At 48.1% G+C, this 26,577-nt stretch overlaps 1 protein-coding gene across 4 annotated transcripts in view; it reads left to right on the top strand.

The window, feature by feature from the left end:
- MGLL (monoglyceride lipase) overlaps positions 1 to 26,577 on the top strand; it is a 105,458-nt gene that overhangs the window by 43,400 nt on the left and 35,481 nt on the right. The window lies entirely within an intron of this gene.

The raw sequence follows: 26,577 nt of genomic DNA, 5'->3' as shown, positions 1-26,577 counted from the left end.
CGTTGTCAGCAGCATGCTGCTGGACCCTTCACCCCAGACAGTAAAAGGGCTCAGACGCAAGTATACCTGGGCCCAAGTCCCCACTGGACTGCGATTCCAAGCTGTGCTATCTTGGAGACCTTGTGTAACCATTTGCAAGCCTTCAATTTCTCATCCACCAAAATGGGCAAGATAAGGCTATTCCACAGAAAGGGCTGTGGTGCGATAATGCATGTAGAGGGCCCAGCAGAGTGGGGTGCCTTCTTCCCCTTTACTCTGTTCTCCCTGAGATCCCCTCTAGCCACAATGCAGACCAGCTGGTGTTCTGTGTATCCAAATGGGGGACGCCAAGGCTCTTAGCAGGGCCAGCTAAGCTGAGGCTGGGAGTCAGGGGTGCGGCCCAGAGCCAGGTCATCTGTCAGGCCTGCAGTGGCTGCTGTGAATTAGAATGAGGCGATAGATACGGCTACTAACAATGGTTTTGCTGCTGGTTTCTGTAACACAATTTGTAGAAAAGCAGGTTTCTATAAATCTGATGCTAACTGGATTTTAAGTTAAATCTTGTTTAATTAATTTACAGTTTGATTTTATTATTTAGACAGGAATCTCGAGACACTGTTATTATGTCAGTCTGGCTGTGTTTCTCAGCGTGCCTGGCCGATTGACACAGATTGGTACTCAGTATCTCATTTAACTGTGCTTTCCACTTTCACCTTAGAATTTTACAGGTTGACCTCATGGGCACCAACAGCTTGCCAGAAATGAGAATTGAGATTCCTGACATTTATTGAGTGCCAACTGCACACCAGGCTCTGCTCTACGCATTTTCGCACATTATCTCTGATCTCCCATAACAATGAATATTACAGCCTCATTTTAGAGGTGAGGATTCTGAGGCTGTTTAGTCAGGGGAGCCCATTGTCATTGCACCCAGGCACACACACCAGTCCTGGCAGTTTGATTTTATGCAACAGAAACGTGATGGTAGTCACTTAGCAAATAAGTTTCATGCTACCCGAAGTCTGAGGGCGACGCGAGGCTGCCTCGATGCCGTCAGTGCCCAAGGTTCCATCTGCAATTTTGCTCGGCTGTTCTCAGCTTGTGGCTTTCATGCCCAGGGATGCCATCTCCTGCTTGTGTTCTAAGTGGAGAGGAGACACAGAAGCAACACAGAGGAAGGGGCTGGGCTCAAATGAGGAAAGCAAATCTTTCTTGCAGCTCTCTGGCATATTCCAGCTACGTTTCATTTGCCAGCGCTGCACAGCATGGCTACCCCTAAGCTGCAAAGGAGGCAGAGAAATCTAATTTGTTAACTGTGTTATTTGCAGATCCAAACAAAACAGGGATTCTGTAAGAAAGAAGTAGAAAATGCACGTTGCTAGTAGCCATCTTGTCCTCTGCCACACACACTCCAAGTTTATTATGTAAGAGAGCATTTCTCAACCATTTCTACTTTAAATGTTTTCTAGGTGTGACAGCTAACTCACAGAATCATGTTTCTGTTTTATCCATCCCCATGTCCTTTCACAATGTTTTGATGTGAAGGCTATTATTAGCATCCTCAGTAAGGAGTGGTTAGAGTTCCTAATTAGCCCTGGGTTAGGTGTTATGCAAAGAGAAATGAAGGACTCAGTAACTCGTATCCTCATGGTCCAGTGACCAGTCTTCACCAGAAAAATCAAGCAGCCTCTATGAAGTGCTGAGCTTTGTTAGAGTATTTATTACCCCAAGTGGTAACTATTCCGTTATGGTGGAGGCAGCAAGCTCCTGGCAGACAAAGACTGTCTTATTTTGTCAGTGTTAGCTTCTCTCTCTACCCCCACAATCTTCTCATCTGCTGCGTAGGGCCCGGGACTGAGCAGAGAGTTGAGGCATCACCATTGGTTGTTGAATGAATGAAGGAGTTCATGATCCAAAATAGATCAGACCAGAAATGTCTCAAATATCAGCAGTAAAGTGTCCACATTCACAGGGCATGATTGGGTCTCATCCTTGTGGAGAGGATCCCACTGGAACTCCGAGTCTGGTGGCCAAGGTTGGGGCAGGGGTAGCAGTCAGGTGGAGCTAGACAGCGATGTGGATGGAGGCTGGAGCAGAGGTGGGGTGCAGCATCTCAGAGCTACAGGGCTTTCCCAATGCCTGGCGGGCTGGCAAGGTGGCTAGGTCTTGTTGGGTGCATAGGAGCTTGCTAGAAGAAGAAAGCGTGGGTGTGGATGGGCACCGGTCGTTGAGAGCTGTGGTTCTCACATTGGCTGCCCATTAAAAACCACTGATGCCTGGGTCCCCTCTCTCCACAGAGATGGATTTCTTGGGTTTTGGGTGTGGCCGGAACATCGAGGCTTTTGAAATCACCCAAGGCTGAGAACCACGATTCTAGGCCGAAGAGGTCCTAGAGTAAAAAGCTGGATATACCAGGTCACATGCTTGTGCCCTATTCAGGTAGAAATCCCCGCAGGAGGGTTAGGCAGACCCTGAGGTTTAGGAGCCGAAACCGAGGGGAGGCCCTGCTGGCGAAGCTCGGGGCCCTGTAATCAGTCCCTTTGGACACTTGGAGCTTGTGGAGGAATTTGTGCAGGAGAGATAGGGCGGCTGCTGGAAGCAGCGAGGGCCACCAGGGGTCTTTTGGGACCCTCGGGAGACGGGACCCAGGGCAGGGCCCCACGAGGAAGAGGCATGAAACAGAAGGGGGATTGCTGCGGCGACATCTGAACAGGTGGAAACCACAGAGCTGGGATTTTCTGTGCTGTTCTAAATATAGCACTGGGTGGTGGCTCTCTCAGCACCCAGTCCCTCAGTCACCACCTGCTCTTGGTGACTCACTGGAAACCCCTCGGCCTTCCTGGCAAGCAGATTCGGCAGTGCGACCCCGAGAGAGGGGCGAAGGGGGCCATGTGGGTGAAGGGGCGGTGGGCGGCAGGCCCCGGTGACAAGGCTGCTGGCCAGGTCGCCCTCCGGGGAGCAGCCTCTAACTGTGCAGTGGCCCACTTAACGTGACTTTTGCTGGGACTGGGGATGGTCTGTCTATATTTACAAAGTATAAAAGAGTAATTGTCAACTGATTAACAGTGAATTAATTATTTGCAAATATTTGAGGGAAAGTGTTAAAGGAAGTTTATTTTGGTTTTTGGTTGTTTTTTGATGGCTTAGGCGCATTTTATTGGTTTTCTTTCAGAGATTTTTTTAAAACTCTGCTGGGGAATGTGAGAAGAGGAATTTCTGAGCGAATGTTTATGGGTGGCAGGTATGCCTGAGTAACCTGGGAGGGGGCCTACCCTGGCCAAAAAGGGTACTCAGGGCATTCTAGGGAGAAAGATGATGTATGTGTTTCCCATGCAGGGAGACAGGTTTGAGTCAAGGTACTTGCTGGGTCTATTCTGAAATAGATTGCCACTAGTTACAGTAATATATTCTTCTGTTTGAAATGTTTGAAAATTTTGTTAACAAATTTTCTTGTCTTAGTAAATATGAGAATGAAAATCATGGAGTGAGTAGCCCTTTGATGCTTCAGAAGGCCCAAGCCCAGGATGGTGGTGGGGGGGTGGGGGGAGGGGGTGGAGGCGGGTGAGCTCTCTGCAGGTGCCTCAGGCGTCAGGCCTGGGGTGTGCCTGGATCCCTTTGCGGTCTCTGTGGTTTCCTTCCTCGCCTCCCCATGCCTGCTTTATTCATAGTTAGTCACACCCAAACCTTCCATCTTGAACATGACCCTCTAACATGAGTTTATTTGGTCACTTGCTTCTTTTTTGAATAAAGCAGAGTCTTCCATGAGCTGTAGTTTGATCATCTGTAAAATGAGGATAAAAACAACAACAACAATAATAATAAAATGACATTGTGGTTGTGGGATAAAATGGGAGAAAGAAGGGTTCTCACCCTTCTTTCCTGGAAGACTTGTGGAAACCCGCATGGCTGGGCTTCACCCCGGCCTGTCGGATACTATTGGGCAAATTCGAAGGAGGGGGCCAGGATCACCACAGGCATTTCTTGGGTAGAATCTACATGAGGTGTAGTGCAGATGTAGTCCAAACTGGAAATGTATGATTTGCAATAAGCAGACTCAGCATTTCATATAGCAGATACTACATGAGAACCTACTGTGTCTAGGGTTGGTACTGGGTGTGGAAATATGGAAATGATGCAGACCCAGGCACTGCCTCCAAGAACCCAGTACAATGAACGGGACGGACAAGCTTTAAAAGTACAGTGAGCGGAGGAGCTCATTACAGGGCCCTGATGGGATTGTGCAGGGGGTCACCTTGGGGAGTGAGTCTCCCTTGGGGAGGGATCATCCAAAAAATCTTCAGAGGACATGATACTTGTGACCTTGGACAAATCACTGCTCCACACTGAGCCTCAGTTTCTCTACCTGAGTCAGAGTACCTACTTGCTGAGGATTGTATGCATGTGGCACTTGCTGGGCACACAGTAGGTGTTCTGTACATACCTGTGCTGCCCTCCCCACACACAGACCCACTTCTCTTCGCCATGCATTAGATACGGTCTTTGAGAAGAGAACGTTGTTTTCTGTTTCCCTCAGTTCCCATCTTTTCCGCAGCAGGTTGCTCACTCTTCCCATTTTATTTAATCCGATAGTACTTCAGCCCATAGTGGGACCACTCTTGCCCATGTCGCTGTCACAGAAGCGGCCTCTTTGCCAGCATCTTGGGGCTTCCCTCTGATGACGCCTGGAGCAGCCCCTGGCTTTCTACCCACTGTTGATTTCATTTTTGCAAATATTTAGAAATGATTGCTGTGACAATACATCGAGAGCGCCGAGTGACTCACGTGTGACTCAGGCACGTTTGTAGTCTGAGCCCTGTCTCATGAGTTAGTGTTGGGGGCTTTGAAAGCCAAATGGGTGCTCCTGGGAACCCAGTGCCGTCTCTTCTCGTCTCAGCGCCGGAGTTGCCACCCGGTCATCTTTCAAAAGGAATTTACCCTAAGAGCAGATATTCCTTCAAAATTATTCTTGTGGCCCCCAAGCTGGAACTATTTAAGGTCTTCTGGTAAGGAGAAAACAGACGTCACTTTATGCCTCTTGAATAAGCAGCTTCTGAAGTGTTCACGTGAGTTACTTTTAGGAGGATGCATTAAAGTCACATAACTTACATGTGATGCTGTCTTAGAAAGAAAGCCTGAATAATACATCCTAGGGAAGGACATTCTTCTCAGAAGAGGTTGCTGTTTGTCGCGCTTCAGGGCCTTGAAAGACCCGGTTAGAGGCAGTTCAACCACTTTCTTGCTGTGGGACACGAGGCAAATTACCTACCTCTCTGAACCTCCATTTTCTCATCTACAGCAAGAGAACAATCAGCCTCTCTCTGGCCCGTAGGGTCAGTGGTGGGGGGAGGGGTAGGGGGGACGGTTCAGTAAGATAACCCACATAGCGGGACTGGCTCCCCCTAAGTATTCCGTAAGTACTGGCTGTGATGGAGTGACTTCTTATGGATCTTAGAAACAGACAAGTTTGACACTAGTTGCAGTTTCCTACTACCTAGTGTGTTTTCCAGATTTGAAAAGTAAATGCAATGTTACTGTCTCACCGGGTCTTTATAAAAGTTCTCACATGGTGAGATACTTATCTTTAATTAATATTTATTGTACTCCCGAATGTCCACTCAAATAGATTTTTGAATATTATTTTGCTTGACCCTCATGACAGCCTCGAAGTAGGTACAGTTATTATGACAGACGAGGAGAGCTGGTGAACACCGTGGGACGCCTCTTCTCACCCACAGCACAGCGCCGTTGCATTTATTCTGCACACAGGTGTACAGTCTAGACCAGTGGTCGGCAAACTCATTAGTCAACAGAGCCAAATATCAACAGTACAATGATTGAAATTTCTTTTGAGAGCCAAATTTTTTAAACTTAAACTATATAGGTAGGTACATTGTTATTAACGTAATTAGGGTACTCCTAAGCTGGCCTTTGCTAAAAATGTCCTCAATGTGATTGAGGTACGTTCGCTGAGGTTGACCCCTTCCAACTCTCCCATCCACACTCGTCTTGTATACTTGTTTATCGTCTATCTTCTTTCGTTCATCCTCTCTATATGTCCAAACCATCTCAACGTACCTTTCTCAATCCTCAAAGACACTACATCTTCTTTCACTCCATAATAAACTTTAGTTAAAGTTTTAAGTCAACTTCGCACTGTACATGTGCGCCTACACATGGTACTTTGTGGAAGAGCCACACTCAAGCGGCCAAAGAGCCGTATGTGGCTCACGAGCCGCGGTTTGCCGACCACTGGTCTAGACCAGTGATGTTCAACCATTTTCATCTCATGGCACACATAAAACAAATCCTGCGGCACACCAAAAAAGATATTATACTTTTGCCAATATGACCAAAAAATAAGAATAAAATTGATTGATTTACACTGGACGGCTATGGTTGTGTTGGCTGTTGTCATTTTTTATTTGACAATCTAAGGGAAAAGAGGTCAGTGCCTGGGTTGATAATCGCTGGTCTAGACGTTTGCATGCCCATTCCCCAGACTGGGAAGCAGAGGAAAGGCCCACAGATGGGCCAGCTTGGGTTCTTCCCGCTCCAGCTCTGCAGCCCCAGAGCCCCCATGCTCTGCCTCCTGTGAGGGCAATGGAGCTGCTCTCCCTCCTGACGCTTCCTGAAGCCCAGGGCGTCTGCTGCATGGCTAGCTAGATGTTCTTAAAGGGAAGGTGCTCTCCCCAGTCCCTCCTCTATTCTGTCCCTCCCTCTTTCCCTCTCTCTAAATTTTTTAAAAAATATTAAAAAAATAAACAGTATGCACCTGGCTTAGGTAACAATTACCTTGGATTACTATTTCCCATCTGCAAATATTGGATATTTGCCTAAAGATGTTCAAGTCGGGTGGCTCAGGCTTCTGACCCCACTCACTATCAGGGACACACAGCATTTCCCAGCACACACTGAGACCCCGGGGAGGAGAATGACCTAGCACAGCTGCCCAGGGTGAGAGGCAGAATCAGGAGCAACCGCCTGGGTGCAAGCCCAGCTCCTCCACTCACCGCTACAAAGGCAGGGCGAGGACCTGACCCCAGGACCTCTGTTCCCTCCCTGTGAGGTGGAGATGGGGTAATGTACCTGGATGTGGAGTGCCTGTGGCTACCATCCATAAAGCCCTTAGGGCAGGACCTGGTCCAAAGGAGCATGCCAGCACGTGTTGCCTATTCTAATACGCATACTCCTAACTGGAGCTAAGATAGGAGCATCATTATGATCACGTATTAGTCGCCCCCAAGCAGGAAGGCCTGTGTTCGCACTTTAGGGTGTGGGGGCAGGTGCTGGATTCGAGGTCCCACCAACCACGGCAGGTTTGGGCCAGGACTCCAGGTTCCCAGGGCCGCCTACATGTGGGGCTCCCAGGCTTGGACATTGTTGCTGCTCTTGGTAAATTAACATTTAAAACAACTCTGGCTGCAGATGGACCAGGAAACGGAGCTACTCAAATTTTTGAACAGGTAGAAGCGAGGCTGGCTGCATTTTAGCGTGTCCCCCGGAGAGTCTGCATGACTGTGGGGCCCACATGGGACGCTTGGGCGTGGGGTGGGGGGAGGCTGCTGGGGGAGGAGCATCCTCTGTTTGTGAACTGGAGCCTTTTCAAAGTCGGAGCTGGAGTAGCATGTGACCAGGAAATGTCTGACCCACAGAGAACTAAAAATAAGTGACTGTGGTGCTGCAACGGCCAGGGCAGCAGGAGCGCGGGAGAGGGGCGTGGGGCCTCCTCACACTGGAAAAAGGAACCTCATTATGGCAGACGAGCTGCTTCATAAGCCTCGGGTGGCAATTTTATTTTGTCTTTTTTATTGAATTTATTGGGGTGACACTGGTTAACAAAATTATACGGGTTTCAGGTGCACAATTCCACACACATCATCTGTACACTGTCCTTTTATCACCATTTATCCTCCCCCTTTGCCCTCCTCCACCTCCCCCTGTCGCCCCCTCCCCCCTGCCCCCCAGCAATCACCACACTGTTATCTGTGTCTGTGAGTTTTTCTCTCTTTTGCGTGTCATTTTTGCTCAGCCCCTCCACCCCCAGCCAGCTCCCCAGCACCTCCCCACAGCTGTCAGCTGCTCTCTGAGTCTGTCACTGTTTTGCTTGTCAGTTTATTTTGTTCATTAGATTCCACATATGAGCGAGGTCATGTGGTGCTTGTCTCTCTCTGACTGGCTTATTTCACTTAGCATAACACTCTCCAGGTCCATCATGCTGTCACAAAGGGTAAGATTTCCTTTTTTTTTTTTTTTTACAGCTGAGTAGCATTCCATTGTGTAAATGTGCCACAGCCTTTTTATCCACTCGTCTAATGATGGGCACTTGGGCTGCTTCTAAACACTGGCTGTTGTAAATAACGCTGGAGTGAGCATAGGGTGCATGTAGTCTTTCAGATTAGTGTTTCAGGTCCCTTCGGATAAATTCCCAGAAGTGGAATCGCTGGGTCTTTATGCAGTTCCATTTATAATTTCTTGGGGAAACTCCATACTGCCTTCCACAGTGGCTGCACCAGTCTGCGTTCCCACCAGCAGTGCATGAGGGTTCCCTTTTCTCCACATCCTCGCCAGCACTTGTTGTTTGTTGATTTCTTGATGGTAGCCATTCTGACAGGTGTGAGGTGATATCCCATTGTGGTTTTAATCTGCATTTCTCTGATGATGAGTGACATTGAGTATCTTTTCATGTCTGTTGGCTCTACTGGCTGTTGTAAAATGCACATGATACCAACTTGGAAATCATAGATCACCAGCTACCATGCATGACCCCCACCCTTCCCTATGGAGTGTTTCCATAGCCTTTATTCATTTCTTTTCCGAAAGTCGCTTCCAAGGCAGATAGCATGATGGTCACCTTCATTCCATAGGAGAGAGAGCAAGCCAGGAGTGAAGGGCCAGCATCAGAATTCCACTCACCACCCTGTGAGCTGCTTTCCCAGGGCCCTGACTTCTATTAGTGGTAAAGGGAAAATCAAAAGGCCGCTCGAGGAACCGATTCCCAGCACAGTGAGATCTCACTGGCAAGGCCCTGAGATGCCGTGCATGTTTAGTGTTTACCTGGACATTCAGGAATGAAGACGCTGTGTTTGGAGACTGGGCAGGTCTGAGCTGGGCTGCCACATGCCAAGTTGTGAAGTGAGTGGGCCGGACATGCAGGGACCAAGGCAGCCTGAGTGCTGTGTGCTGGACCCTCAGGGCCTGTTCCTCATCTGCAAACGGTGAGACCGATACCTCCATCACCGACGGTTAGAATGAGCAACTTATCATAACATGTGCAGGCAGCACTTGGCATGGGGTGTGAAGGCCGTGTGCAGACTGCTTCAGGCCCTTCCACACGGTGTGGCTGCAGAAGTTGCCCCCTGTGGAGCACTGGGAGGTCCTGCCTCTGTAAGCAGAGGTTGGGCAGCGGGTGGCACTGCTTGCTGGAGATGGAGGAGCCCTGGAGAGGCACCTACTCCCTCGCGGCATCTCACCCCTGTCCTGAGCCAAGCCAGCAGCCCAGCGCCGTGGCTCTAACAAGACAGCCCGTGGAAGAAGCGGTGTGCCTGGGGAGCTCCAGAAAGCAGGCAGTCTGGACATCAGCTCCCCAGGAACGCCCTCCCACACCCAGGTCTCTCACAGCACAGTCAGCCACAAGACACCCCCTGACTGTAAGCACCCTCAGAGCAGTGCCCAAGGCAGGCTGATCTGTGCATCTTGCCTGGTACCTAGACACTGAAGCTGCTCAATGGATGTCTGATGAATTATGAGGCATCTGGTAAAGAATGATGGTTTCTCTGGGTTTTCCCTAGTTCAGACTCATGAATCATGTTTATGTGTGTATGAGTTTGGACTGGAGGACGGACCCTGTTAAATAAAGTAATGCTTTCCCGCCTGGGAAAATCCATCATTTCTGTGCTAGGAATTATTTCCGCAGATCGCCTCCATTTAATCCTTGCAGCAATGTGACAGGGTGGGGTGGGGAGGGGTGGGGGGAGCGGCACTATTGAGGCCGCAAGCTCAGAGATGCAGAGTGACTTCCCGAAGCTGCACAGCCATCAGATGGCAGAGCTCTATTCAAATCCCCACACCCTGCCACCTCACTAGCATCTTCACTTTTGGAAAACCGCTTTGGGGTGGGGTGCTACAGGCTGCATCTGACCAGCAGTGCCCCTCTGCTGTGTGCCTCTGAACAGCTGGCTCGGAGCACAGTCCCCAGGCAGCGGCCCTGGGGTTTCTGCATCATCGAATCGACAGAAGTGCCAGAGCAGCTCCAGGATTTGCTTGGGATATGCAGTCTGTTGGGAGTGCATGCCAGCTCCCCCCCACACCTTCTGCCAAGCCTCAGAGATACTCTGCCTCCCCAAGGTGGCACCCAGGCCCAGCGAAGGGACAGACGCAGTGCCAGGGCCGGTCCCAGGAGCGGGACACCGTCCTTTACCCAATTCCTCGGCTTCCCCACTGGCAGAGACAGTGCTATGTGTCCCATGCTAACCTCACCGGGGAGCCTCACGGGGATCGGATCCCTGTTGTCAGGTCACTCCCAGCCCGGGGCAGAGGGACTCGGGCCCCTGGCCTGGTCCACGTTTTCTGGCTGTGTGGCCAGGACTAGTCAAGTTTATCCTTGTTAGCCTCCGTTTGCCCATCTGTTGATGGGCCCGAGGCTTCCCCTAGAAACCTTATATCAAAGAACCCAGTAAGCTCTGTGCAATAGACTTAGGCTCCCTCTGCTCTGCTTTTGTTTGAAAGGCTGTGCTCACTTCAAAGAGCCCTCTCTCTGTACCACACCACTAGCTTCCTTTCTTCAATGCAGAAAACCAAGTCTGCTAGGCAGAGCCTGTGGGCAAAGGCTGTGAGGCAGGGCAGCTGTCTTCCCCCAGAGTCGGGAGAAGTGCTGGATCATTTAGCACCACAATAGCAGTTATTTCTTTCCCTGCTTATTGTGCAGATGTCACCCGATTGTAAAATCTCTGAGGGCTTATTCAGTGGAAACTTCTTTTACCGAAAAAGCAGAGGAATCATGCTCAGTACTTCATCTGAAGGCCAAGGCTGCTGGGGGGAATGAGGGAGGAGGTGCTGGGCTCATCTGAGGCAGGTCAGCTCCCCCCGCCTTCCTCCCAGCTGACCCACAGACCAAGAGCCCCTGAGGTCCTCAGGCTCTCTGGGCTACAAGCATCTTGATACAATGGCGCCATTTCTATCAACAAAAGCCTCTCTGAGCAGGAAGGTGCCAGGATATATGAGAACATGCCCGTGGCTCAGATTTCTAAATGACCACAGGTAAACACAGGCGACACTCGATACAGAAAGGTGAGCCTGACCTTCCCTGGACACCTGCTGTGTGCTGGTCACAACGTGGGAGTTTTGTCACACATCCATGTGAGTGACAGGGGCCAAGACACGGGTGACAAAGGTCCGGAGTGGTTGAGACATTGGCCAATCACCCGGTGGCAGAGTGACAGGTGTGAGAGCGGCCGGACCCCATGTGTTTCAGCCACTGCAGTCACAAATAGGGAACTGTTTGAAATAGCTGTTGAGAGCCTCCTAGAAACGTCCTCACCTGCAATGATAACATTTGCAACTTACAGCTCACACATTTCTGCATATTTTCAAGAACGGTATTTCCACTTCAGCAATAGCTTTTTCATTGGCAGGATAAGTGTTCTGTTCTGGTTTTTTTTTGTTTGCTTGTTTTGTTTTTTCACAAGATATATCTGATTTTTAAAGGCTTTCTTAAAGAACAAGAAAGTAAGGGATTTCCCCAATTCTCCTTGCCACACACAGCAGAATTGCTAAGAAAAGAGACCGACGCTTTTCTACGAGTCACAGGGCACCACCTTTACAACTTTGTCCTGGCCACAGACCATCTGTACCTAACATGTGTTTTTATTACCTGGACTCACTTTTTTTAATGTTGGTGTAATTATTAAAGACACTTTCTATCACTACTGTTAATGGAAAACCAGAGTCACTTCCCATAAACGGAGAGTAACTGGCAGAGACTGCTATTTGCCTACCCAATGTCCATTCTCTCCCTTTTTAGTAACTTAGACCTGACTTTATTCAGATCGGCAATGTACCCAAAGCACTCTATCGTCCACCTTCCCTAATAATTAGGTGTGGCCATGTGACTAAGCTCTAGCCATTAAAATCTAGGAAGTTGGTAGATGGAACTTCCAGAAAGTCTTCTGATCCGTAGTCAGACGTGTTATCCATTGCGCCACTGGCCCGGTCAGAAAGTCTTAATAAGAAGGCAGGCGTCATTTCTGCCTGAAATGTAATTGGGATGTAATGACTGAAACTAGCAGCCCTCTTGGACCACGAGGCGCATTTGAGGCTGATGCGCTAAGGGAGGCAAAGCACTCCTTCCTCCTTCCACAAACAGCAGCGTTTTAACTTTGGCTGGTTCTTGTTCCAGGTCGTAGTGACTTGTGATAAGTGGAATGATTTGCGTTAAGGTTTACCTTTTGCTTCTCTCCCTGAGGCTGAGCAGCATGTAAGGGGCCTCCCCAGGTAGATGCCCTGTGGGGACTGACAGCTCTTTCTTTAGCATAATCCCTCCCAGACGACATAGATGGGTGATAACTCAAACCGGGTGCCACTGCCCAAAGGTCTGAGGATGCCAAAAAACACATATAAAAACAAATAAAAATGTTGCATTTCCCCTACACCATGCCCTCACTTGGGCTCAAGGTGAAGTTTGAAAACAGAATGCACAGTTGAGGAAATTTTTCCATCTAAAGAGTGTGGGATGTGTGAACATGAGTGTGCACATTTCAAAATGCATCTTAGAAGATGCCTGCCCCCCAAAACCCTTTCATTGTGACATTTCCCCTTTTTCTCCCCAGGCTTGGTTTCCTCAGCTGCTGAGTGGGAGGGTGTGTGGGGAGGCCGGCTGGGAGTCTCCAGGTGGTGGGGGGGTGGGGGAGGGCAGGCTGGGGACGAATCATATGCCTTTCCTGCATCCTAGGCCAAGGCTGGCCCCACTCCAGCCTTCGCAGGACACCGGCCAGCCTCCCCCTCCCAGGCCAGCGTTCCAGGACGCTGGCTCCCCGGGCCTGTAGGGGAACCTGCAGGGATTAAAGGCCTACGGTGGATCCCAGCGCTGCTGGTCAGTTACCCGCTCTGTGCCTCAGTTTCCACCTTGGTAAAATGGAGATCAGTAATGCTATCTACCAGCAGGGCTGTGGTGAGGATTAATCCAGTTAGGTATGTAAAGAATTTGAGACACTGGATGGTTATACAATATTTCTAAGTCCTCCACTACCATTAGCAGGAGGTTTCAAAATTCTCATCTTATGGTTGAGGAGACTGGAGCAGAAGTGAAGTATTTCTTGCGATCTTGGAACATATTGGTGTGGAGCTATATATACATAATTTTCTTTTTCATTTTGCCTTTTATGGTTGTGAGGATGGCAGCAGAACTGCTTCCCTAAAAGAGAGATTCTCTCTGAGTCCAGGCACCTCCTTCTTTCAAGGGAATGTAAGGAGCTCAGAGTGAACTGGGTGAGAGTGTGGGCGGCCTAGACTGGCAGGTCACAGGGACTAGAGGTCACTGGGGGGCCTCTTGGCCACAGACTGTGGGCTGAGCTCATAGAAGGAAGTACCAGCAGGAGAAGGAAGCTCAGAGAAGCAGTGTGAAACCAGGGCCTGGGGAGGTGAGCGAGTGTGGCCTGTGGGAGGTGGGGCCCACAGAAACAAGGAAAATAGCTGGATGTACCAAGGCCCACATCTCCAAGGGCTGTGATGTGGCCGGTGGCAGGAAGTGCCATCCCAGGGAAGATAGGGTTCATGCAGTACCGGCTGGTCCAGGCTGGCCCACTCCGTGTGCCAAGTCAGAGGTGGAGATGCAGCAGGAGTGGAACAGGAGACTGTCGCCAAGGAAAGGGTGTCAGGCGGCCCTGCTGGGGGCGGTGAGACCTGCACGTCCCCATGGACCAGGAGCCTTTCCATCTTGTAGCCATGCGACCTTGATTGGGCCATCGGATGGTTCCTGAGCCTCATCGTATTTGCAGAAGGGGCTTTCCTCCCCTTGGGCCCCATGCTGCCCTTCTTATTGCCACCATTTTCAACAAGGAAAGTGAAGGTCAGAGAGGTTACAGTATTACACATGGTTCCCCAGTGGTTTCCCAAACTCAGGCCCAGGAACAACTGATACTGTCTCAGTGGATCAGTGCTGGGGGTGCCCTCAGCTAGTAGCTGCCCTGTGACCAGTGCTCAGCAAATACCAGTGCTCAGCAAATACCAGGAGAATCGATGGAGTATGGCTGTGGGAACAAAGAGCCCTGCCAGCATGGCTCTGGGCCTTTTTTTGTTGGGCAAACAGCCTCACACCTAAGTGCAGAGAGTGTCCCTGGCTTCTCAGAATGTGAGGGCAAGGGTACAGGGCCTTCAACACCGAGGGCTTTGGGTGTGGGGCAGGCTTCTGAGCACTCAAGGCGAGTTTGCCCCAGGCTTCTTCACTGCTCTCCTTTTTCCTACTTGGGTTTCTTTTCTTCTTACTCCTATGAATATTGCATCTCCCATATTCCTTGTATAGTCTTCTTCCCATAAAAATCTGGTGTTTATTTTATAATGCAACTGTAGAAAAATCTTTCTTTTATTTTGTTCCTCTGGAAGACCATTAAATAAAAAAAAAAAAATCAACCAATGGCACAACAGTAGTTAGAGGGCAGTTTTCCCTCTCAGAAAATATAGGAGAAACCAAGATGGCAGCATAGGTGAACACCTGAAATTGCTGCCTCACACAACCACTTCAAAAATACAACTAAAAGACAAAATGGACATCATCCAGAACCACAGGAAGGCTGACTGAGTGGAAATTCTACAACTAGAAGGAAAGAGAAAAGCACCCTGAGGCTCAGAGGAGGTGCGGAAGTGAAGTGCAGAGGTACAGAGGCGGACGTGGAAAGGGCTGGCAACTGAGGACGCGGTTGTCTTTTTCAATCGGGAAGGAGACACAAGCTCCCCATTGCTCTGAACTCCAGTTCCGGGCTAGTCTCTGGGGACCCAGACTCATACAGGGAGAAACTGGACTGTCTGACATCGGGCGGAACTCGAGGGCGGCCTTCTCTCAGAGGTGCTTGCAGCGATTACCGCGGGACACCGAGACCGGGGCCTCTTAGGACAGGACTGAGGATCAGCCATAGCTGTTTGCTCCATCCTGTTGATTCCCTGAGACCCCGCCCCACCCAAGCTGTGTGCACAGAGGCTTTTGCATATGAATAACCTGGCCCTTTGCAAATCTAAAATTACCTAACAAACTGCAGCTGGGTCAGAGAGACCCAGAACATCCAAAAGAAGGCCCAAGGCCCCACAGCAGCTTGCATTGCTTCACAGCTGGGCCTCATCTGGGCACCTCCAAATCCCAAACAAAGAAGAGGAATCTGCAGATCTCTCTGTAGCTCCTGCTGGGTAGCCTCAGGCAGAGGCTAAATTAGCACCTCCTTAGAGATCCAAGAGCCAGTGTACCCAGTGGTCAGAGTGAGACCATCCAGATTACAACTCCTCAGATTCATAAGGGACACACTCAGGGGGCAGACTCAGTGAGCACCAAAGCCCCACTGAAGCAAGTCTTGCCCCATAAGGGTGTCTCCAGCAGAGAAGTTCTCCCACCGTAGACACAGCTGATTCTCACAGCCAATTGGCCTGGAGGTCAATTCCTCCCAGTAATACCAACTACAATCAAGGCTTAACTACAGCAAGACTGTGCACACAGCCCTGACTGGTTTGGCTCAGTGGATAGAGCGTCGGCCTGTGGACTGAAGGGTCCCAGGTTTGATTCCGGTCAAGGGCATGTACCTTGGTTGTGGGCACATCCCCAGTAGGGGGTGTGCAGGAGGCAGCTGATCAGTGATTCTCTGTCATCAATGTTTTTAACTCTCTATCCCTTTCCCTTCCTCTCTGTAAAAAATCAATAAAATATAATAATAAAAAAAAAAGACTATGCACACAGCCCACAAAGGGGTGCACCAAGAGTGTCCACCTCAGGTAATTGGGGAGGCTGAGCCACTCGGCCCTATAGGACACCTAGCACAGAAAGCCACCCTATCAACACAGGGAAGCAGCCAAAATGGAGAGACAAAGAAACAAGTCACAAATGACAGAAATGGAGGAAAGCAAACTACTGGATATAGAGTTCAAAACCACGGTTATAAGGTTTTTCAAGAATTTTTTAGAAACCACCGATAAATTTAGTGATACCCTCAATAAATCTAGTGAGACCTTCGAGGATATGAAAAAGGACCAAATAGAAATTAAGTATACACTGACTGAAATAAAGAATATTATACAGAGATCCAACAGCAGACTAGAAGATCAGAAGAATCAAGTCAAAGATTTCAAATACAAAGAAGTAAAAAACACCCAACCGGAAAAGCAAAAAGAAAAAAGAATCCAAAAGTATGAAGATAGTGTAAGGAGCCTCTGGGACAACTTCAAGCAAACCAACATCCGAATTATGGGAGTGCCAGAAGAAGAGAAAGAGAGCAAGATATTGAAAACCTATTTGGAGAAATAATGACAGAAAACTTCCCCTACCTGGTCAAAGAAATAGACTTACAAGTCCAGGAAGTGCAGAGAACCCCAAACAAAAGGAATCCAAAGAGGACCACACCAAAACACATCATAATTAAAATGCCAAGAGCAAAAGACAAAGAGAATCTTAAAAGCAGCAAGAGAAAAACAGTTACCTACAAGGAAGTTCCCATAAGATTGTCAGCTGATTCCTCAGCAGAAACTATGCAGGCCAGAAGGGGGTGGGAAGAATATTCAAAGTGATGAATATCAAGAACCTACAACCAAGATTACTTTACCCAGCAAAGCTATCATTCAGAATTGAAGGTCAGATAAAAAGCTTCACAGATAAGGAAAAGCTAAAGGAGTTCATCACCACCAAACCAGTATTATATGAAATGCTGAAAGGTATTCTTTAAGAAGAGGAAGAAGAAGAAAAAGGTAAAGATAAAAATTTTGAACAAGTACATATCTATCAACAAGTGAATCTAAAAATCAAGTGAATAAAAAATCTGATGAACAGAATAAACTGGTGAATATAATAGAATCAGGGGCATAGAAAGGGAGTGGACTGACTATTCTCGGGGCGGGGGGGGGGAGGGAATGGGTGTGGGGGTGCAGGAAAAAATGGTACACCTATGGATGAGGACAGTGGATGGGGTGATAAGGGCAGAGAGTCGGGTGGGAACCGGGTGGAGGGGAGCTATGGGGGGAAAAAAGAGGAACAACTGTAATAATCAGAACAATAAAGATTTAATTTTTAAAAAAGAAAATATAGCGACTTTAATGCACATGCTTTTTAGATTAAGGCAGGAAAGAGAAACTCTATCCACAGAGTCCTGTGCTGTGCACACCTAAGGCTGTGGGGCCCAAGAGAGGAGTGAGGTGACAGGGCAGACTTGGCTCAGCTGGTTTTGCAGGACTGGTCAGTTCACTGGCCTGTGGGTTTTGGAAAGTCTTCCTCTGCCCTGGTCTTCCCTTTAAAATGCTCACTTGACCAGTGATGCCATGTTGCTGTTTCCACCCCAGAGGGACCTGGTATGTGTGCACCTTGTTCTAATGAAACAGCCCACACACCCACAACAGAGAGCTAACCCCTTACTAGTTAAAAAGGAGGGAAAACGGCCATGAGTTGGGCTATGGGAAGTTTTCTAAGACGATTGTCAAGGGGGAAGCTAGAGTACTGTTTATGGGAAGCAAAAGAAGACCATTGCACAAAATTATACCGAGGTAGAGATGTGTGAGCGTGAGTGTGTAGAAAAAGACAGAGGGATGCTGGTCAAAGTGAGAGGGCTGGCGAGCTGAGGGAATAGTGAGACTGTATTCATGTATTTTGTAACATAAAATAAGGAAATCAGCAGGTAACGCTTGTTGACCAAGTTATTATTTGTGGCTCTTCCCCTGGCACAGGCCAACGCTGTGGACTAGGAAACCCCAGGTGTCTCACAGGAGAACAGCTTTCTCTGCCAAAACTTCAGGGTCTAGAACAGAATTCTCTGGGGGCCAGTTTAAAGTGAGCCACGGTTTTCTCACCCAGGGGCATTGTCACAGTAACCAGTCAGTCAGTCAGCTATTGCTGTGTAACACACCACCCAAAACTGAGTGGCTTAAGACAACGATTTATCTAGCTCATGATCCTGTGAGTCAGTGAGTTTAGCTATAGATCAGTAAGACGCTTCTGGTCTGGGGATCATCTGGCTGTTGTGCCTAGGCTGGTCCCTGTCATCATTATGTTAGCACAGTTTCCAGAAGCTACGAGACCCATTGGACCTGGGCTCAGACATGGCCAAACATCACCTTTGCTGCACTGCGTCAGTCAAAGCAAGCCTGAGCACCAATCCAGCCCTGGCTGGGAGGGGACGCAGGGGCACATTGCAGTCAGCCTACCACGTGACCGAGATAAGTGTCCAGGTGTATTTCCTAAAGGCATAGGTAGCAGAATAGGATGAAAAGCATTTCCTGGAGTTCTTTCCAAGAATTAATTTTTTCCATCCTAGGAATTGTCTCGTGGCTCTGATGCAGGACAGAAGCCTCATTGCTCCAGTAAAGGGCTCTTCAGATCCATTGCCTTTGCTTTAGAAACATCATAACCACTTTTGTTGTTACAGTGGGCAATGGTTGGACATTCCACAGCCAGTCTCATAAGAAGCTGGGGCCCGTTCAGCCTTTTCCTTCCGTCCTCTCAGGTTGGCTCCCAGGGAGAGCACCTGACCACAGGGGCCCAAGGCAGGGTGTGCTCAGGGTGCCGTGACTCACTGGAAAGCCTTGTTTAGCCTCAGGGGGAAGGACTGTGCATGGAGGACAGACAGACACTGTGCTAGGAACTCTTGGTCCTGGTTTCAAAGCAGGCTTTCTCACTCCTGGGGTCACAGACGGTGGACAAAGGAAGACTAACATTTTCTGGGCATCGACCGTCACCTGCTTCCTCATGTAAACCTTTCAGCAACCTGCCAGCTAAATACAGTTGTCTCTGACGTCAGTTTGTTGGGAAGACCAGGATCATAGTGGTGAAGGAGTTTGCCCAAGCTCACACGGCTGAAAAGTAGCAGCAGAATTTGAATCTGATGCCGAACCCTGTATAGGGTCTTCCAGAAACTGCCAACCCATGGGTTTATGGTGTGGAGGCGAATGTATTAGTCCAAACATAGTCTCTATAACCTACTTTCTAACAGAAATGCTCATAAGGACACAGAGAAAGTCATGCGCAGATGAAGTATTCTGTAAAACCCGAGCCAGGTCAGGAATTTGTCTAATTTGGCAAATCGTTGCCCATACCTTTGACATTTTCCCCTTTGTCAGGTTCTAAGTATGGGAAGTGTTTTTTATATGAAGCATTTTCCTGGAGTTTTAAACCCTTATGATTGCTGATCTTGTGGATTTCTGTAATTTGTCTCAAGTGTTATTTACGGAATTTGCAGCGCTTCCTGTTATTTTGTTACCGTTGTTTTATTCCTTGATCTCATCGCATCCTGGAAGGCTCTGATCGTGAATGCCTCTTCCCACCCCACAGCTGCTGCCTGTTTATAAACCCGGGTACTTTCTGTAGTCAGCAGGGAGATCTGAGGCAAAGGTCCAGCCTTGCTGGAGGATTCTGGCTAGCCCAGAATTGCCCAGAGCCCGACCAGGTCATGAGACAAAACAAGTGAACAAACCAAACCGGGAGAAATGTCCCGGGGGCATGACACCTGGGAAGGTGGCAGCTTATCAGACAGCGTGAACCAGCCTCCCTCAGTTCTCCGAAACCAAGTCGTCAGTCTACAGCGTGATGCAAAAGGAAGCTCATCTTGCTAGACCTAGCCAAGAACCGTCGTTATGACACTTTTTGTCATGCTGTTTCCTCTTATTTATACAGTGGAGAGTAGGATGTTTTCAAATAAACCCTCTAAATTTGAAATCCTGAGAATGCATTATTTCTAAAATGCCGCACCGTTAACAGCCTTTTAGCTGGTTGCATTATAAAGCATATTGTAACAGCTTAAAGGAAAAATCTGAGCTGAAATGTGTTTCCATGGCCCATATGTTGAATTCTGGCATCTTTTTCAAGCTGTTGTCAATTAGTAACAAGATTAAGTTCTGCCTTTATGTCCTCTGTAAGATCGGGTATGTGCTTAGATGCTGCGGAGAGCTACAAAGGGAGATGTTTTTCTTGGGTCAGAGGTGCCTGAGAGCAGCGGTCGTTGGGAAGACAAAGATGTGTTGTCCAAGTGTCCGCGATGGACACCCGGGGCCATCAACAAACAGAGAGAAGGAATGGCTTTTGCTGCGGGAAACAAACCGTTTTCCAGGCCAACAAACTGTGATCTTGGACTTTTTGCCATATGCATGGTTTTTAAAAAGAGGAAGAGCGGTTGAAGCAGCCCTCCTGGTCATAGGCTGTTTCTTGCCCTGAGCCTGGCAGCATGCAGTTCTTGTCTAACCTGGATCAAATCAACCTCTGTAGTCCCTTTACCCCGTGGCTTTGGATCTATCTCCCTTTGTTCTGCTCCTGGGACCTAACAAAGACATTTTTAGCATGAGTGGGATGTATCAGCTGATGACCCAATATACTTTTGTGTAGGCAGCAAGTGGACATACAGCCTTTTAGCATTTCCATTGCTCTTAACTTGTCATTGGTCTTATTTCCTTACACTGTGGCATAGTGCGCCATTGCTAATGGGATTTCTGCTACTGGATGTCACAGGAGCATGGAAAACAAACCAGACTTACCAGGTTTGATATCTAAATTTTAAGCAGCATAATTACATTGTGGCCTAAAGTAGGAAGGAAACATGGGGATGCTGGCATCCTTGTTCCAATAACGCGTTGAGGTTAAAGACTGGAAGCAGAAAATACATATAATCATGAGGACGCCTGCTGGAACTGGAAGGCATGGCTTGATGTGTAAAGGCCGCTGAGTGGGCTTTCTGTCATATCATTGGGGGGTGCATTTGATATGGCTCCAGCAGTCACACGGATTCTGCCTGCAATCTTGATTTCCAAGTGAGTCATCCCGAACGGAGTGACTTATACTGTGGTTCTCTCCCTATCAATGGTAGAGAAATATGTTGACCTAAAAAGAAAGAAAGAAAGAAAGAAAGAAAGAAGAAAGAAAGAAAGAAAGAAAGAAAGAAAGAAAGAAAGAAAGAAAGAAAGAAAAGAAAAACATATTACTTGGGCTACATGTTCTTCAGACCAAAACAATGGCTTTCTGTCAGGTTTTTACCTGGAAGCAAGTACCACAATGGGAAGAAGGTGAATGTGTCACTGCTGTGTAATAAACAAAGACATAACTCCCGAAGCTGACAAGGATGTGCTGAAACACATTTCCATACTTTGCTAGGGACAGTGAAGGTTACCAAGTTGAAAAGCATTTTTGGTTCTATGAGTGAAATCTCATTTTGGCAAGTTTATCCTAACAATGTTATATACATCTATAAAAATGTTCATCTTAGTATTATTTATTATAGCAAAAGACTGAAGGCAAGCTCAGTGCCCCACCATAAAAAGTAGTTGAGTGAGTTTTTATTTTATCCCCTGACTGGCTTACGTGCAGTCATTATAAATCCCAAATACAACTTATGTAACAATGTGGGGGAAATATTCGTGCATTATATGTTAAGTTAAAAATCAACTCTAGACCCCTGGTACCTTGCCAAGACTTGGCACATAACAGGTATTGAGGACATGTCTGTTCAGTGGCAAAGAGCTTTTACCATCTTCTTGCAGCAACCCAGCTAGATAAAGGTCTTATCTAATTGGAGGACTGACGATCTCCCTCACCCGACTCCCTCACCCCACGCCCAAACATATGCCCCTAGGAACCATGAGATAATGGGGTGTTGACTGAGCAAGAAGTCAAATGACACTCCCTGGCTGGTCTTGCTGGAAGGCATATCCATGACCACCTTCACTTATACCTTCTGCCCCTTTGTAGTCCATGTGTCATGGGTGCCCTAGTATGAGCCTCAGGCCTGACAAAGGGCAGAGTGATGCATAGCAGGTGGCTTTGTCTGGTCTTGGAAGAGCCTGAGGAGGTCGCACCAGCCTGCCTTGGCCACGCTGAGATAGCTTTCTGAGCCACATGCAAGACAGATGGCCTCCCGGGGCCACAGGAAATAATACGAGTTTGTGGGTTTGTTAAAAATGTAAGTGGTGAGCCATGCAGGCGTCATCCCACAATTTGAGTTTTGGGTGTTTTTTTTTTCCAATGTTATGTCTTAGAGTTTATCCTGAGTCAATTCATGTAGAGCATTTTGCCAGGCCATTAAAATAAAACCAAACTTTACTAATACATGTGTCCCCTGCTATCTGGAAATAGAGCATCCCTCTGAAATCTATTGTAAGCCAAGATGGTGTAAAGTGAAGATACGATTACCATTAATTTATATGGAAAACTTTTTGAGCTTCCCCAGACCCAAATTTCAGCCCATGCACTATGTCTTTAATTCCATTCACCGCAATGGAAGCAATTAATCACGTCCAGTTTCACACTAAGTGGAACACACTCACGAGCTTCCTTAGGCCTTTCTGGTACATTAAGACACATTTGCTAACGGATGCACAGGATAAGTGGAGTTAAGGCACAGATGCTCACACAGGTCAAAAGCTGGATGCTGAGATGCTAAGGATGGTTCCCAGGTGGGGCCACTCTCACTGCTCAGGGTGCCGTTGCCTCTGTTACAGCTGCTACCAAACAACCCTGAACGCCATTTTTACTTCTCACCGTTTCCATTAAAGTGAAAATCCTCTTTGGGTTTCTCTCAGTTAGTGAAAACAGGAACTGACATAGGTCTTTTTTGTAAGAGCCAAGTGGGGTAACACGAACTTTTGAAAAGCAGGGATACCAGTTCTTATTTCTGGTTGATGAGGGAGGAATGGTTTGTTACCTTCTTTTTTAAAAAAAATGTTCACTTCCACAATTTTTATTTACTTTCCACTTCCTCTCTGTCCAGCCCTGATCTGAGCATTTACCACAGATTCTCTCAGTTAATATTACAAACAATTCAAGGAGGGACTATCACCCCCACTTTGCAGATGAGGAGACTGAGGCACAAAGAAGTTGAAAACCCCGTGTGAGGCCTTCCCACAGGGGAGCCCGAGGCCGCCTAAAGCCCAGAGCCATCCCACCTAGCCCCACACTCCGTGGCTGCCTCGATGCTTTCCTGGTTTTTCCCATATACCTACCTTGAACATGTGTTACTTCTATAATCAGAAAGAGTCAGGGTGCATTATTTCAAAGGCAGGCAAATGGATGCCGGTGTTTCTCCCCATGATGCACAGTGCCTCCTGAACAGAAAGCATGGTCAGCCCTGCCTCACAGGATTTCTGTGGCAATAGGTGGATTCTGCATTGGCCCTGCTCAATATGGCAGCCGCCAGACAAGTTGCCTGTGGTTGCTGAGCCCTTAAAATGTGGCTGACGAGACTGAGCAACTGAGCTTTCATTTTAATTTATTTAAACTTAAGTTTAGCTGACCCATGGCCCGGTGGCTAGCTATCACACTGAGCTGCCCAGTCACACTGCCCGGTGGCCTACAGGGACTTGGCGCCCTGCTGGCAGAAGTCAGGCCACCTCCCTATCTGTTTGGGCCACTCTCCTGTGCCTACACCTGCAGGGGGTGAGCTGGCAACTGCAGGCCCAGGCTCCATCCCTCGGGGCTGGGAGATAAGCAGCCTGCTCAGATGGTGGGCAGAGAGGGCCAGATGGCCGTCTCTAACCTCTACGTGAAGGAACAGGTGAGGCAGGGTCAGCAGGCTCAGGGTTGGCTGGTTTGAGTCCCCTCAGCAGGTTCTGGAGTGCGGGGCCGTCCCTAGTTCCTGGTTCTGGTGGATCAGGGCAGGGAAATCCTGGCCCCGAGTGTTAGAGCCCATGGAGGAGGTGGCTGGGGGTGTGGGCTCTGGACTGGTCACTTTAGATTTGAAAGACAAGTTCTTTCCTATCTCTAGAAATTAGTTAATCCTGGGAGGGCAGTTAGGGTCAGCTTTAAACAGACATGAAAGCATCGAAATACAGAGAATAAAAAAACATAGTTAGTACATAGCAGAATCAGGGTAAATAAAACGAAAAATACATTGGATTAACGTCTGTGGCTCAAGGTTCTTTCTTTTAAAAAATACTAGGAAGAGAAGACTTTAACTGCATACACAGAACTGCTGCTCAGTAGGTCAGCTTCCGTGGTAGGAAAGGAAATGTATCGCCTCAGCTAAAGCTGGAGGGGCGGAGCTGAATGTCTTTGGTGAGTGGCCACTATGAAAGTACGGCCTGCAGTTCATTGCAACAGGCATTTATCAAGCCTCCGCCGGGCCTGTGCACAGAGCCCTGAGGAATGTGCAGATGAAGAAAACACGATCCTGGCTATCAAGGATCACCCGGCAAATATGGGGCACACACGTGCTGAACCTCCTCCCCCAGCCCATCGATGCATCACTACTCACATGGCAGACATCACTAATCGCTCACTGTACTCTCTTCTGCTCAGTCCAGTGGGACCGGCCTTAGAATCCTCCACAGCACAGTGCAGTTGTGGGCCTCCACTCTGGAATTAGACCCTCAGTCCACAGGATCGGTAGGGGTGGTACTCAAAGAGAGAAATGGCTGGGGCGGGGGGTGGGGGGGAGATTCCAATCAATTCACATGTAATAGAGACAAGAAGTGCTTTGGGGGATGGAAGGGGAAAACTTTAACCTGTGTTGAGGGAATTGCCTCCATAGAAGTGATAGGATTTGAGACAGCCCTTAAAAGACTGACTGCTCCTGGCCTGATGCAGGGGTGAGGGCACCACTGCAGAGGGGGTTCAATGAGAGCCACAGGGCAGGAAAGTGTGGATGTGCTTTGAGAAACAATGGGCAGATGTGTGAGTGTCTCTCAGACCATGCTTTCTAGCAAGGCAGAGGGACCAGTGGGAGCCTTTGGTGGAGGCCCCAAATGCTGGGCTGGAATGCGTGGACTGAGTTCTGAAACAGTGGGACCGTCTGACACTACCAGATCAGAGCGCTTCAAGCAGAGGATGCCGGACAGTGCAGAGTGGGTTAGAGCAGAAAGAGCTTGGGGCGGACGGGGTACTGGGTAGGAAGCTATCACCAATTCAAAGGCAACGGGCATTTCAGTCCCTGTAACGTAGGAGTGAAAGGAAGGAGACGGATTCAGGAGGCTGTGACCTAGAAATCCAGAAGAATTTTGTGACCAGCTGGACAGAGGGTTAGAACTGAATTCAAAGATGACAGCTCTATTTGGAGCCTGAATGATTCTGAAGGGGGATAGGGGTCATTAACCATGATATGGAACCCAAGAGAGAGCCGTTTAGAAGCTGCTTGAGGAACCATGGGGCAGCCAGGGGAATCCTTCTCCCTGGGCATGACAAGGTGGATTTTTAGCTCTGGAAAGAACCCAGAGCTAGAGACTGGGAGACATCTGCCTTCGGATGAGAGTCACAGCATGGGAGAGCTTGGAGATGACCAGAGTCTCCTGGCATAGTAGGTAGACAGGCTAGGCCAGGGGTGGGCAAACTTTTTGACTCGAGGGCCACAATGGGTTCTTAAACTGGACCAGAGGGCCGGAACAAAAGCATGGATGGAGTGTTTGTGTGAACTAATATAAATTCAAAGTAAACATCATTACATAAAAGGGTACAGTCTTTTTTTTCAATAGTTTTATTCATTTCAAACGGGCCGGATCCGGCCCGCGGGCCGTAGTTTGCCCACGGCTGGGCTAGGCGGACACAATCATGCCCAGTGATAAGGGCTGGTTCGTGAATAAGCAGACCAGGGGAACTGAGCAGAAATCCAGAAATAGACTAGAGTGAAAAGGAAACATTCACATATGATAAGGATGGCATCGCAATTCGGTGAAATAATAAAGGACCTCTTAGCAAGTTCTGGCGAGACAATTAAGACCCTTCTGCATTTTGGAACTTGATAGAGGTGTGGTTGAACAACATTGTGGATATACTAAATGCCACTTACTTGTATGCTTTATAATGGTTAATGTTATGGTATATGAATTTCACCTCAAGTTTTTAAAAAAGAGCTGTAGGGAAAGAGATCCTTCTCTCACACCATATACCAAGATAAACTCCAAATGGATCAAAGATTAACGTGTAAAAAATGAAACTGTATCTTGTGATAGTTGGTGGTGATGGTTGTACAACAATGTGAATGCACTTAATGCCTCTGAACTGGACACTTAAAAATGGTTAGTGTAAGTTGTATGTTGTGTGTATATTATCACACAAGAAAGGAAATGAAAACCATAAAATAATTCACAGAAAATATGGCTGAATTCCTTTATAACCCTGCAGTGGACAAGAAGATGCTCCACATACTCTTTCTCTCCTATTATATTTGCAAAAATCCAAACAGCAACCAAGATGCTTTGTTTGTAAGGGGGAGAGAAACAGGCCCTCTCTCTCGTACCTTGCAGGTCAAGTGAAACAGCAATTGGGAAATTTGAATTTGGACTGAATATAAGATGATATTAGGGAGCTACTGTATCTCCAGGGGGTGGGGGAGAGAGAGAGAGAGAGAGAGAGAGAGAGAGAGAGAGAGAGAGAGAGAGAGAAGGGAGGGAGAGCTGGGCCAGGAGCCACTAGGATCAGGAAGAATCCACTTTGGTAAAGAAGGGAAGCCGTCA

The sequence above is a fragment of the Myotis nattereri genome (genome assembly GCF_964212035.1).
Source record: "Myotis nattereri genome assembly, chromosome: 8".
Lineage (NCBI taxonomy): Eukaryota > Metazoa > Chordata > Mammalia > Chiroptera > Vespertilionidae > Myotis > Myotis nattereri.
This window is presented reverse-complemented; position numbering and strand designations above follow the sequence as displayed.